The 11,336-nt window shown below is 33.1% G+C and overlaps 1 protein-coding gene across 1 annotated transcript in view; it reads right to left on the bottom strand.

Annotated features, from left to right (window-relative positions):
• The window catches only part of LOC110030976 (ACT domain-containing protein ACR4-like), a 4,977-nt gene extending 4,799 nt beyond the window's left edge, over nucleotides 1–178 (bottom strand). Inside the window, exon 1 of the mRNA XM_020733981.1 lies at nucleotides 51–178. The gene's annotated coding sequence lies outside the window, so the exon portion shown is untranslated. The remainder of the gene's footprint in view (nucleotides 1–50) is intronic.
• Between the last annotated feature and the right edge of the window lie 11,158 nt (nucleotides 179–11,336).

Genomic DNA, 11,336 nt, shown 5'->3' with positions numbered 1-11,336 from the left:
TACATGAAAAAAAGAAGCCCAAATTAAGATAAAGAATGAAGAATAATAACCTAAAGAAAGCCTTCTGCAATTTGGAAGAGGTGGAAAGAGACGGCTGTGAGTGAGAGAGGTGGGGCCCAGCTGGTCTAATTGAACCCCTTCTCTTCGCGTCAGTAGGCCGAAAGAGACTCTTTCTAACTCGGTGTAAATGTGTGAAATTAAGAAGATATCATACTCTCTTATTTATAGATTAAATAATTAGTTCAATTTCTTACGGTAATTTCGATTCCGTCCGCTCCTCTCGCAATCCGTCAACTGATTTTTAAAATTTCATCAAATAATTCGCTTTCTGTTACGTTAATGATTAATGGGAATCTTTTTTCTTTTAATAATTAGTTCAATTTTTTTATTTATCTAATAAATTCTCGCATTCTTTAATTCCTTTAAATGCGGGAAGCTTTTAAATTTTTTATTTCATTTTAATATAAATTTGAATTCATTTACTAAAATTATGAAATAATAATCTCATGATATGATTATTTCCAATATAATTAAATAGCAATTTTAAGTTATCGAGCATCATGAAATTTTCAAACTTTTGAAATTAATTAAAAATTTTCTTTTTCATTAATTTTTTTCTAATTTTAGAATCGAATTTACTTTGAATCAATTAATAGATTATTTATAATTAAATCAATCTTAATTTAAAAAATAATAATAAAAAATTTAACGTTTTAATAAATTTAATTTCTTAGAATAAATAAATAAATTTTTTAAAATATAAATTTAATCGTTAACAAAATAATTAACTATTAATTAGTCCTCATATTTAAGAGAGGTTGTCACAAATAAATACAGTGATAGTTTCGACAAACACACGTATTAAAAAGGAAGAGTGTGAAATATTTTCAATCCATTATTATTGCTCAAATTTGATTTTATGCACTTTAGTTTAATACATTTTGATTTTTTTTATTGTAAGACTGTTGAGCTTTATCTCATACACTGTTTGATATTTTGATATTTAGGGGATGTTTCTATTTAGTTTCTAGAATTTATGTATTTTATGTTCATAGTATATATTTTTTTCCAATGTAGACAATATCACTTTCTTTCCTCGAATAAAGTTTATAGTAGTTATAACACTTTATGTTACAATAATTCAATAGCTAACTCTTGTAATTATTATTTTTTATTTCTAAATGACTTATTGACTTGGTTAGTGCTATTTTTATAATGTTTGATTATTTTTAAATTAATATTAAGGCAAAAAATAAGCACTGATTCATGTAGCAACGATGCATTAAATAAAATTTATAACGGACTTCTCAAATTTTTATGCTTTTCAAAACCACTCGTCCAAACACTTTCTGAAACATATACATATTAAGGTAAATGTTTTTCAAATTTTGAGGGAAGCACAAAGTTAGGCTCGATGTAAGTATAATCATGAGCCATTGTTATCTCTGCCAAAAAAAAAACACAGCAGAGATATAATAGACTTTTTTTTTTTTTTTTTTTTTGTAGAATTGAAAGAAATTATAAACTTAATCAGGGATGAGTTTTATTAATACAAATAGAGATATTTTTCTCAATTTGATCGGAATGAACAAATCACTATGATAAATTTATGAAGAAAATGAAGCAAATAATGAAATTAAAGTGGCAAATTCTTTTGCAATAACATTTTGAATACGATTACATGCAATTTATAAAAACTAAAATTTAAAGACATTATTACATCAAGATTGTTTTGAAGAAAATTAAATAACAATATTAATATATTAAAGACATTATTATCCCACGGATTACGACACCAACTTTTATTGGCAGGGATGTATTCTTTTGAACATCTATGATTTACATATTAAAAGATATTTGTGAAAGTTGAATAAAAGCCGGGAAGAAAAAATTGAAGTGCAGAAGGAGAAAGGTTTAAAAATCGTAATTAAACAATAAATGTAATTATTTTTTTTTTAATCTTGAAAAGGTGTAGAATAGCATGATCAGAGATGTTTCTTAAGCAACATTTTTTTAATTAAATAAGTAACTGGCTTGTTTTTTTTTTTTTTTTTTTTTTTTTTTTTATTTTTGTTGATTGTCGGCATAAGGATAAACATTTTTTCTAAATTTACCAAATATATATATGTATATATTTAAAATTATTATTGTTACTATTTATTGCATCATAATTAATGAAAATAGTTCATATTTAGAAGTGAAATTAAATTCGTGGCAAACACGTATGACTCAATTTTGATTATATTAAGAAATTAAGGAACGATCCGAGTTGATTTTTCATGAGTAAATGTAAGGTAAATTGTGTTATACAATAAAAAAGAAATATGAAGAACTGTAGCAGCAAAAGCAAAAGTCTACTTCTTCCTCTAATACACCAAGCTAGACCAAACCAATCTCTGAGGTGGTCATTCTCCCCTCCCACCTGAAGTCTGCTTGTAACAAGAGGAAAGAAATTAATTAAAATAATATTAAGCAGAAAATAAGTAAAGTAAAAGGAGGAAGATGCAAAAATATGACCAAAAAATCATAATAAACATATGTACGACACCTCAGAAGTAGAAGCACTAAGGGTCTGTTTGACGCAGCTTATTTGATGCGGTGGAGTTTTGAAAATGCACCTGCGTTTTGAAAACACTGAAAACAGCATTTCACGCTGCACGTGAGCTTTATGACAGCAATCTGACTTTTCAAAAAAATAAAAATTTATAATAGTCACCGCTCCTAACTTGTCAGCATATTATTTTTAATCAGCTTATCAGCAGATTATACAATAAGCTGCAGCTGCCCCAAACATACCCTAAAAGTGAAAGTAAGAAAGCATAGAACAAACAATGTGAGTAATAATAGCTAGTTCTGCAAGCAGTAAAAGCAAAAAGAAACAAAAGTCTAATGTTACATATCAATATTTTTCTATTTCATGAGATGAGTGAGAAGATAGTGAACTTAATTTTTTTTTCATTCATATAATCATCGTGCTCGTCCATAATTGTAGTAACTTCTTCATACCCCCTACTGACATCTTCCAAGATAAACCCTTGCTCAATAGTAATCAAGGAGAAGCTTTTATGTGTAGTTTAAATAATGCTTTATACATTAATAGTTTCTCTAGGCTTTGTCTTTATAACCACTGCCCAATCAAATTTATCTTGTGTTCCACCGTGATATCTAAGGTAATATACTTAATTAATTTGATGTGCTAGAACATATGGATCAAACTTCAGATAACTTTTATTCATTTTAACTTCAGTGATGTCATATAGGGTGATTTTTTTGTTCCTCAATTAGTAACAAGATCAAAACTATCAAAAATTATCTATATATATATATATAATATATATAAGAATAGATGACAACATGTGTTTGTCCACCCCATATGTGCTAATTCGACCTAGTTGGATTCGAACTCAAGACCGAGGGCACTTATGCAGAAACTGCCAACCAACATGCCACTAATTGCGCACTTTTTTTTTTTAAAATAATGATCGGAGGCCATGATACGAGCCCCTGCCACCCTCATGTGTCTGACCAGTCGATCATGTACTGCACGATAGATGCACTCAGGCGGGCTCAAAGTCGTGACCCCAGGGCATTTGGAGCTGACTTTGCGAATGTCAACCAAAGAGTCACAGTAAGTGGTATATATATATATATATATATGTTATGTGTGTTGAGTGCGGGTGCGCGTAGTCTTAATAAAATTTTAAGTGAAACAAAGTTTTCATTCTAAAATCATAATATTTGTACATGAATTTGATTTATATAAAATATATAGATATTTAATATATTTTTAGAATAATGTAATTTAATTATGAATAACTAATTAAAGTTGAGATTGCATTTACTTCTTTTTATTATGTTAATTATTAATCAAACATTAATTAGATAAAATTAGTGATTAAACTAGAACTCTAGTTTGATCTGAACTGGCCTAATCAAAATAATGCAAAAATTTATGGAAAGAAATCATTTGAGGATATTCAAAGGAATTTAATTATGATAATGTTAAATCTCATAACCTTTTCTTAAATGAATTAAAATTAAGAACTAATGACAATTTATATAATATGCTAATTTGAAACCAAAATTATAATTTCTGAAATTCAAACCATATTTATCAACATATTCTAACGCATATTTATTTAAGGACTTTTTATATTTCTAGACATATAATAATAATACACTATATTATGTATAATATAGTAGTAGGCAATTTTTTTTATATAAATTTGAGTTATTATATTACCATATCAATATTATCATATGTTAAATATCAATATTAGGAATCTCCAGTAGTTGTTATGATAATATATTCTCATTATTGAATATATACCTCTTAATTTCATTTTCCTTATTATTTTTTTATATATTAAAGCTAATAAAGTAAGGATGCTCTAACCTATATATACCAACAATTATGCATGTATGTATGTATATGTATATACATACATACATATACATACATACATGCATAATTGTTGGTGTCTTGTCCGTCCAATCCCTCGACAGAATGTCACAAAATTTTGGAATATCATAAGCAACTCTCAACTTAGATCTTTTTTTATCTTTAAGGATTTTAAATGTCCAAAAAACTTTCCTTATGTCAAGTTTGCATACAGCATGAAAGGTTGAATATTCATTTAAAATAAATAAAATTAAATTCTTATGATGTTTCTACCTACCCATTATTAGTTGAATCATGCCTTATTTGTAAGATTATTCAACTTAAAGAAGATATATTAAGATGTTGTTTCCTAAGAACTTTGAGATACATTAATGGATATTTGGTAAAAAGAATTTTGAGATGGTATTAAAAATACCACTATTTGCTTATATCTATTAAATGATGTAGCATGAGAAGGATGTTGTTTCTGAAGGATTTTGAGATGCATTAACACATGATATGCATTCTTGGGATGGCAATGAAGTATTTTTCAGGAACTTGAAGTCCTGTTGTCACCTTCAAATTCAGATATGAGATGAATGGAGCTACGGGATTGAAACCTCATGTTAAGAGCTAGTTGGGATGATACTAAAAGATTGCAGCTTATAGAGGCCACCGAAACACATCGAAGACACTTTTTTTGAGTTATATTCTCAGTCCTGAGTTTTCTACGTTATCTTAAGAAACATATGATTGCTTCATGTGGTATGTAAAAAAGCACAAGTTTGTCATGATGAATATCTTGCAAATTTTGTATTTTTTCAACATACATTTGAATTGTCTACTATTTTTCAGAAGGGATTCTTCATGCTGTCAATCTTGGGGACAGTGGATTTATAGTTGTTAGAGAGGGTTGCACTATCTTCCGTTCTCCGGTTCAACAGCATGATTTCAGCTTTACTTAGCACCTTGAGAGTGACAATGGAAGTGATATACCTGGCTCTGCTCAGGTTTGCTGCTTTCAATTTAGATATGTAAGAAATTACCAAGATGTTATAAGTGTAAATATTATGTTTTAGGGGGCTATCTGGTAACAGATTTACGTCGGGTTTATGCAGGATTTAAGCTGAATCCTGCATATCGACCGACCATAACTACTTCCTAAATCCTTGCTGAAATTGCCAAACAGTTCTATTGTATTTACGTATTTCGTAAATATGTTGACACATAAATTTCCGGCTTTAACCCACTCAGGATCTAGTACATGTTACGAATTGGGAAGCATGTATCTAAAATTCTCATTTATATTTATAATATTGAAGTTGCTGATGATTATTTTTAATGTGATGTTAAAATTTTAAAGTCTTATTTGTAAATATGAAATTTCAGGTGTTAAATATGTAAATATGTAAGAATTGTGTTAAAGTATTTGTAGGGAAGTAATCTTACACAGTTGTTAAATATGTAAATATGTAAATATGACATTTCAGTTCAACAAGAGGCGGATATCCAAACCTTTGATGCCAATCCGACAGTCTACCTCCAGGCTCCCGCTCCACTCTCTTGCCTCTAGAAGTGAAGAGGAAGACAAGATATGCAAAAACTCTAGAGGAGTTCATGCATTTCAAGGCTACTGACGATCCGTTCACTGATGAGTTTTACAAGGCATTTCCATCGGTATACCAGCAGCAATTGTTATCTGCTTTGGTGGAGAAATTATTGCTTACGCAAGTTGCGTGCGCTCTCCGATCACAGCCGCACATCAATCATCCCTTAAATTTTTTTTAAAAAAAATTAGTAAAAATGGGACCCACTGACATACAGGTATGATTGATGTGCGGCTGTGACTGGAGAGCGCACGCAGCTCTGCGTACGGTTCTCATACGCAATAATTTTTTCGTTTTTTAGTGGCAGCACCTCCTAGCGGCGGCTTTGGTAGCTGCCAATTCGATTCCCTTTCAGTTCTTAATTTTTTCATCAACTGAGAATTTGATGATATTATGATAATATTACGATGAATAACATTAAATTTGTATCTATTTGCATCCATTTTATGAATGTGAGATTTGCAAGTCAAATGTTGATATACAACCAAACTTCTTTTCTTAACAAATAACAAAATCTTTCTTTGGTTGAGATTTGGGGCATCTGCTTCTCTATGGTATTATGTAGTTGACTGAGTAACTTATATTTATTTATATTTTTATATCAATAGATCCCTGATTAAAAAATATTTAAGCAAACATTTGGTTATATGATTAGTAGGTACAAGTTTAGAAGAGGTTTGGGATTATATTATTTTTTGTTTTTCATCTTTTACTTCTATTTTATTTTTATTTATTAAAATATATTTGATTGAGATTGTTATTTTTAAATATTTAGAACATTTTTATATGTTTGAAGTATTAAAAAAGGTTCATTACTTTTTGTTTTGTTTGTTGGAGCTCTTCATATTGCCTTGTTTAACTACGCAAGCAAGTAACAAGCAAGTTAAAGCTGTTTACAAGCCAAATCATCTCAACAACCATTTTTCAAAAGAAAAAAATAATAATAAGGGGTTTTAAAAATAATTCATTATCTTGTGTTTCTGAAAACAACGACTAAATCTAAGTTTAAGAAGAAAAAAAACAAAAGGAGTGACATTTCAATCTCTTTCACAATCGGGTTTAGCCTTCATTGAGGGTCTACTTTTGATGATGATTATCTTTTATACATATTATATGGAAGCATAAGAAAGGACTTATTCCATGAATAGTTGTTATAGTTCAATCGAAAGCTTTTTCGTATGTTCTTAGTACTCACATCATCTTTTGTTGTGGTATATATGAAATTTAAAATGATCGACTTTGACGAAGCAAAAAAAATGGAACGAGAAATGGAACGAGAAAATTCACACCAGAAAAGAACACATAGATTTACGTGATTCGGTAAGTTGTCTACATCCACGGAGTTGCAGAGGATTTTACTATTTGAGAAATTTACACCAGTCTCGATATTTACAAGAAAGATTTCTTTCTACAAACCACAGAGAGGAGCACTTGTGATTCTTCCTTCTTATTGTTGTAAGCCAACATCGGAGAACCACGCAGAAGAAGAAGAAGGCCGAACCGGCGATGCCTTGCAATTCCAATCCAATCAAAAATTGGATTTAATCCCTTCTACTTCATGCGTAGGCCACAGGCAAAGTCACGCCTTCTTTTCTCACGTCGCACGGGAGATTCAAACGGAGGCAGAAGAAGTCTAAGAGAACCGAACCTTGCTTTTTCTTCGTACTTGGAGTTCTGTCGTAGAAGCCAAGAAAATTTTTTCCTATGTTTCGTACGTGAAGAAGAAAAACCAAAAATAAAGAGAACCGCCTCCAAGTTGCACTTCACATCAAATGCAATTTCCTCTCCTTCTTTAATGGTGGCGGGTCCCACCTTCCATAGGCAAAATTAAATAGGTGGGAGTAGTTACAGAAAAGACAATAAACATATATATATATATATATTATATTTTAACCGGGCTCTGCACTCAACAAATCTCTCACTTAGAGACTGGTACACAGGCTACAATGTCTTCTTTCTCAAACTGATATCCTCCACTAGTAGCGTCACTCTTTTCTTCAAACATGAATCCTCCACTTTTGCAACTCAAGGCCCATGTCTTCACACTAGAAGACCAACTGAAGTTGCGCACAACTTCAATTTCTCAAGTGTAACAACCTTTGTCAACATATCACCAGGGTCTGGCTTCCACAAATTTTTTCAAGCAACAGTTGTCTGTCATCCAACAATGATCGTATGAAGTGATACCTGATCTGAATGTGCTTTGTCCTGGACTGAAATGATGGATTCCTGGCAAGGAATATGACGCTCTGATTATCATTATAGAGTATGTCCATCTGATCTTTCTTGCCTAATTCTTTCAAGGAGCCCTATAGCCATATCATCTCCTTTGCAACCTCTGACATTGCTATGTACTCAGCTTCTGTAGTAGATAATGAAACTGTCTTCTGCAGATTAGAACCCCATGATACTGCAGTGTCACCAATAGTATAAATATAGCCTGTAGCACTTCTTCTAGTATTAATGTCTCCAGCTAGATCAACATCAACATAGCCCCGTACCTCTGAACTCTTTCTTGAGAAACACAAGCAATTTTCTGCAGAGCCTCTTAGGTACCTTAAGATCCACTTCACTGCTTCCCAATATTTCTTCCTGGATTACTCATGTATCTGCTAACAACTCCCACTGCATGGGCAATATCTGGTCTGGTGCAAACCATAACATACATAAGTGAACCAATAGTTGAAGCATAAGGAACCTTACTCATGTGATCTCGTTCTTCCTCTGAATTGAGTGACTGATTCTTGCTAAGTCTGAAGTGACTTTCTAAGGGTGTACCAACTGATTTGGCCTTATCAATGTTGAACCTGCTAAGTACCTTTTTCACATACTCAGCCTGAGAGAGTCTCAACATGCCTCTGACTCTATCTTTGACAATTCTCATACCAAGGATTTGCTTTGTAGCTCCGAAATCTTTCATTGCAAAGTGCTCAGACATCTGCTCCTTCAGATTATTGATCTCCTCAATACTAGCATTTGCAATAAGCATATCATCCACCGACAGCAATAGGATGATATAAGAATTGTCAAAATACCTGACATAACAATAGTGATCTGTCTGACATCTGATGTACCCTGCACTATACATGAAATAATCAAATTTCTTATACCACTGTCTAGGAGCTTGCTTTAGGCCATACAAACTCTTCTTCAATCTGCAAACTGACTATTCATTTCTCTGCACCACGAACCCTTCAGGTTGATGCATATAGATGTCTTCTTTAAGATCCCCATGAAGAAAAGTTGTCTTCACATATAACTGCTCAAGGAAGAGATCTTCGGTAGCAACCATAGCCAGGACCATCCTGATGATTGTGAGTTTTACCACAGGAGAAAATAGAGAAAATCTCGGAATAATCAATATCGTGCTTATGCTGAAAACCATTTACAACAAGTATAGCCTTGTACCTTTTACTGTCATCATGATCAGTCTTCACCTGGTACACCCACTTGTTGTGTAATGCCTTCTTCCCAGATGGAAGATCTGCTAACTCCCAAGTCTGATCTTCAAGCAAAGAATCCATCTCCTTCTTCATGGCTAGCTCTCACTTGCTCAAATTTTCATCTTGCAAGATTTTTTCATAACTCTGAGGTTCTTCACCATCTGCCAGCAGAATGTAGTTCAAAGTTGGAGAATAACGTTGTGGAGAACGTCTAGCCCTTTCTGACCAGCGAACTGCAACTGTAGGGGTAGACTTCTCTGAAACTGACTGTGGAACAAATTGTGGAATAATAGGAGTGGATGCCCCGAATCCACTCTCTTCATCATCTGCATCACTGTCCTGCACTGTGACACTGTGACCTATGGTAAATCATCAAATCTTACCAACTAAGATTCCTTCAGCACTGTTTCAGAAATTGTACTAGACTTATCCTTATACATAACATTCTCATTGAAAATCACGTTCCTGCTCCTTATGATCTTCCGACCCTGATCATCCCAGATTCAATACACAAATTCAATACACAAATGTCTCATCTCCATAGCCAATGAAATAACACTTCCTTGACTTAGCCTCAAGCTTATTACGAGCATCAGGATTAATGAGAATATAAGAACGACAACCAAAAGTCTTAAGGTGAGAAAATTTTACCTCTTTCCCACTCCAAGAGAAAATTTTACCTTTTTCCTACTCCAGACTTCTTCAGGTAATTCACAGTTTAATGGAACAGATGACCCCATGTTGATCAAATAAAATGCAGTGCTGACCGCTTCTGCCCAGAAAGTTGGTGGTAATCCGACGTGCAATCTCATGCTTCAAGCCCGCTCATTAATGATCCTGTTCATACGCTTTGCAACACCATTTTGTTGCGGTGTCCCTGGAATGGTTTTCTCCATTCTGATTTCCTGAGCTGCACAATACTCCTTGAACCCACCAACAATGTACTCACCACCATTATCAGACCTCAGACATTTCAGCTTTAAGCATGTCTCTGTCTCAACCATGGTCTTTCAAGTCTTGAACACACTGAATACATTGGATTTATACTTCAAGAAATAAATCCATACCTTTCTGCTATGATCATCAATGAATGTGACATAGTAACGAGAGCCTCCAAGAGATGCCACTGGAGAAGAAGAGAAAGAGATGCCACTGGAGAAGGTCCCCACACATTTGTGTGTACAAGATCCAGCTTTCCTGCCTTTGGCGTTCTGTCATCTTTCAAGAAACTGACCTTCCTTTGTTTGCCTATAATGCAACTCTCACAGATGTCAAGATCAACTGACTTCAGTTCTAGTAGCTTACCTCTAGACTGAAGTTCTTTCATACTTCTCTGACTCATGTGGCCAAGTCTACCAAGTCTACAATGCCACAACAATGCCACAATTCTGTTGTGCTCTCTGCAACAGTAGTATCAATACTGTTAATTAAACCAGTTGTCATATATAACGTACCTGTTTTCTTACCACGAGCTAGTACCAGTGCCCCTTTAGTAACCTTTCAGGTGCTATCTGAGAACACTACTGAATGTTCACACTCATCAAGCTGCCCAACAAAAATGAGGTTCTTCTTCAATTTAGGAATGTGTCTGACATTTTGCAGAGTCCACTTGTTCTTATTTGGAAGTGCAATGTCAATATCTCCCATTCCTACCACGTTCAGAGCTTCTGCATCTGCCAGATATATTTTCCCAAAGTCACTTGCAACATAAATCCACATCAATTCTTGATGAAAAGTTGTATGAAAAGAAGCTCCTGAATTCAGTATCCAGTCATCAACAGAACTATGAACTGCCAGCAGTAGTGCATCATGTGATTCTTCAGTTACCACATTCACACTGTCATTCTCCTTCTTTTTAGATCTCCTACAGTTTCTCTTTATGAGGTAAGTTTTGTCACAATTACA

The sequence above is a fragment of the Phalaenopsis equestris genome, unplaced genomic scaffold (assembly GCF_001263595.1).
Source record: "Phalaenopsis equestris unplaced genomic scaffold, ASM126359v1 Scaffold000761, whole genome shotgun sequence".
NCBI lineage: Eukaryota > Viridiplantae > Streptophyta > Magnoliopsida > Asparagales > Orchidaceae > Phalaenopsis > Phalaenopsis equestris.
Note: the sequence above shows the minus strand (reverse complement) of the source record. Positions and strands in the feature narration are given on the sequence as shown.